The following is a 3541-nucleotide window of genomic DNA, read 5'->3' on the forward strand; positions in this document are numbered from 1 at the left end:
TCACAGCCTTTGATTTTCTGGGTCAAATTTTTCTTTGGCAACCTTTACTCGGCAGTAGATCTGTATGCGTGAACATGGAAAGGTGCTCAAGATATACTGTGAGATGAAAAACCCCAGGTTTCAGATGAAATGTGTGCATGGGGAAGTCGGAAACGCACAGCATTGTGAGATGAAAAACCCCAGGTTTCAGATGAAATGTGTGCATGGGGAAGTCGGAAATGCACAGCACGTCAATACAGTGCCTCAGCTTTAGGGAGTGGGCTTAGGGAGCACTAGGACATTTTCACTTTTTACTGTACTTTTGTTGTTAAATGGTTTACAATAAGCACATATAAACATAACTTTTATAACAAGTCTGGAGAGAAGAAAAAAGCGTTTGAAATTTCACTACTACTACTATTACCGCAGGGAGACACATTACGGTTCTCAGCCCAACACAGGGACCGCTGCGCAGGCACCGGGAACGTGAATGCAGACATGCGGTTACTGACATGGAAGATGCTCCTGCACACGGATGTGGCCCCACTTCAGGAAGGCCCCAGGGAATTTGGATTTGGTGGCAGCTGAAAGCTGTCCAGGGTCCTGTGCCTGGTTTCACACATTTTACTGAAATCAGAGCAGCTGCTGCAGGATCTTCTGGAAACTGACCCTGGAGTCCTGTCGTCTCCACCCCTCTGCCTGGCCCATGGGGAAGATCATGGGGCTTGCACTCGCCATCAGGCTGCTGAACTCTTTTGTCACCAGAAAGGCCGTGAGCCAATTGGTGAGGACGCAGATGCCCGTAGCCATGCCCTTGATGTGCAGAGGGAAGATCTCTGACATGAGGAGCCAGGGGATGGGTCCCCACCCCAAGGCAAAACCTGCAGGAGGAAGATAGGTGTCAGAGGACACCGAGACATGGGGATCAGCTTCCAGACTGCAGGGCAGAGGGGCCTGGGTCCCAGCCTGGTCCCGGCTCTGTGCCTTCTGCTGTGAGGCCTTGGGCCTGTCATTTCCCTCTTAGGCATCAGCCTTGGTCTCTGTAAGATGGCACAGGGACGGGGCCTGCTGTGTTGTGGAGATTGAGGGAAAGGATCATAGAAGGGCGTACAGGGTTCAGCGACTGGCCCATGGTCAGAACTGTACCCGCAGAGGCCAGGTGAGAAAGGACTCACTGGGAGCCGAGGGGACGGTGACCCCTCCCCACCTCCGGGGGCCCCTCTCACTGGTGATGAACAGGCACATGCTGCTCACAGCCAACCAGGCGAGACCCACGTGTGCATCAGCGGGCTCTGTGGGGAAGGGCACCAAGGGGTACATGTGTGAGGAGTTGCTGGTGCCCCCCGGGCCAGCTTGAAGTAGGAGCCGAAGACACTGGTGCTGACCACCATGACCACGCCTGTGGGCCATCAGCGATACACCGATGACGAAGGGCTTGTAGATGCCGGGGTGCTTCAGCAAGCCCAGGTGGAAGCCCTGCTCCAATGCACACCAGCCATCAGGGCTGCTGCTGCCTCTCCCGGGGCGGAGCCCTCTTTGGGCCCCTGTCCTAAGGCTTGGAGCAGGGGAGTGAGCCTCAGCTTCCTGTCCCAGTCCCCCCTGTGGCCTCCCCATTTGTAAGGTGGGAAGATCCTTACCTCCTCATGGCTCTTCCTCATTGGTTGGGGGAGACACAAAGAGATTGGTTGGGGGGAGAGCAAGCTGTTCCAGGAGTCTCACGCCCCTTCAGTGCCCCCACTGCCGTGACTCCCATTACATACATGAAGAAACTGAGGCCTACGCATGGGAAGGTCACACAGCATGTAAGTGGCAGTATGGGGGTTCACACCCAGGTCTGACTCCAAAACCCAGACTCTTAACCCTTTCCCCATCTTACATTTCCCCAGTGAAATCCAGGTCCTCAACTCTGCATATGTATTTTTCCCTGACCAGTCCTGGCCTTTCTCTTCCTGGAACAGGAGAGGCTCAGGCTTTCTAGTGACCTCTGAGGCCAGGACCCAGCTAAGTGGGGCTCCAGCTGGCCTCCACCTGCTCAAAGACAGGACAACACTGGGCCTGTCCTCCCTGAGGGTGGAGGGCTCCTCTGCTCCCAGGTGTGGGGCCTTGAGAACAGAGTTTGCTACCTTCTTCTGGCTGCTGTCCCCCTCCCCCCAGCTCCAGCTCCCAGCCTCTCACCTGGTGCTCTTCCCTGATGGGAGGCTCTTCCCAGCCCTGCTCGGAGCCCCACAGGAAGTGCAGGGCGGCCATGGCCTCCTGGCGCTTGTGCTGAGTTTTGTGGGAGTGTAGAGGTAGCCACCCTCTGGGATTCCTGGATAGGTTTCTTTGCTGTCAGTGGTGAGCTGTGAGCACTGTGATCTTGGTGGGAAGGCTTTGTCAGGAGCATAAACCTAGCTAGGGAAGACATGGGTACAAATATTAACTCTTAGGGCCAGTCCGTGGCTCACTTGGGAGAGTGTGGTGTTGATAACACCAAGGCCGTGGGTTCTGATCCCTACATAGGGAGGGCTGGTAAGCTCACTGGGTGAGTGTGATGCTGACAAGACCAAATCAAGGGTTAAGATCCCCTTACCAGTCATCATTTAAAAAATAAAAAAATGAAAAAACAAAACAAAACAAAACAAATATTAACTCATCACTTATGTAACATTTGGTAAACTACTTAACATGACGTATCCTAGGAACTTGTGTTCAGATTGTGAAAATTACTTGAGCACATACAGTAAGCCCAGTGTCTGGCTGTCTGGTCTCTGAGAGCCAGTGTGCATGGCATTAGTGGTCCTCCTGCAGTGGTGGTATTGATGTTGACATCAAGAATTTCTTCTGCAGATTGAGGTGGTACCTTCTGCCTCTGCCTTGATCATCAAAGCCCTCAAGGAACCACCAAGAGATAGAAAGAAACAAAAAAACAGTGAGTTGGCCATTTTCTCGGATTTCTTTTACCTCGTATAACTTCGTATAATGTATGCTATACGAAGTTATTACGAGTGAGCAGGAAGCGCGGGGATTCAGGCACGCAGCACATGAGCAGCAGCATGAGGGAGGGGGGCACGCAGCCCAGCACGGCCAGCCAGCGCCACTCCAGCACCCGGCCTGGGGGGCGGACGTCAGAGCCAGGGTGAGCCGGCCTGGGCACCCTCAGGCAGTGCCTGACCCCGGCCAGCCTCAGGGACGCAGCTTCAAAGGTGGGGACCTCACTACCTCTGCATGGCCACCTTCATGTTTGTTATTGATGTTGTCATCGCTACTATGTAAACGTAGATGTCCTGGGCCAACTACAGCAGTTGCACAAAGGATGGGGGTACATCGATCTGCACATCACTGTGCTACATTTGTTCAGCGAAATATTAATGTAGCCAAGAAACAAAGAACGAGGTGCTCGCCCTGCATCGACATGGCACGAGTCGGCGCCATTCGTATCACAGGAAGCGGTGTGGGGTGAATGTGTGTGTTCCTCGTACATGCGCAGACCTCTCTGGAAGGCTCCTGAGAAACAGGCAGTGTGGGCTTCCCCTGACAGGAAGGAGGACAGAGATGGGGGAGACCTTTCACAGGACATGCTCCC

The 3541-nt window shown here is 53.9% G+C and overlaps 1 pseudogene; it reads right to left on the minus strand.

Moving 5' to 3' along the window:
- Positions 1 to 612: 612 nt before the first annotated feature.
- Positions 613 to 3541, minus strand: part of LOC103611034 — an 8254-nt pseudogene continuing 5325 nt past the window's right edge.

This window comes from Galeopterus variegatus, unplaced genomic scaffold (assembly GCF_000696425.1).
Source record: "Galeopterus variegatus unplaced genomic scaffold, G_variegatus-3.0.2 Scaffold12278, whole genome shotgun sequence".
Lineage (NCBI taxonomy): Eukaryota > Metazoa > Chordata > Mammalia > Dermoptera > Cynocephalidae > Galeopterus > Galeopterus variegatus.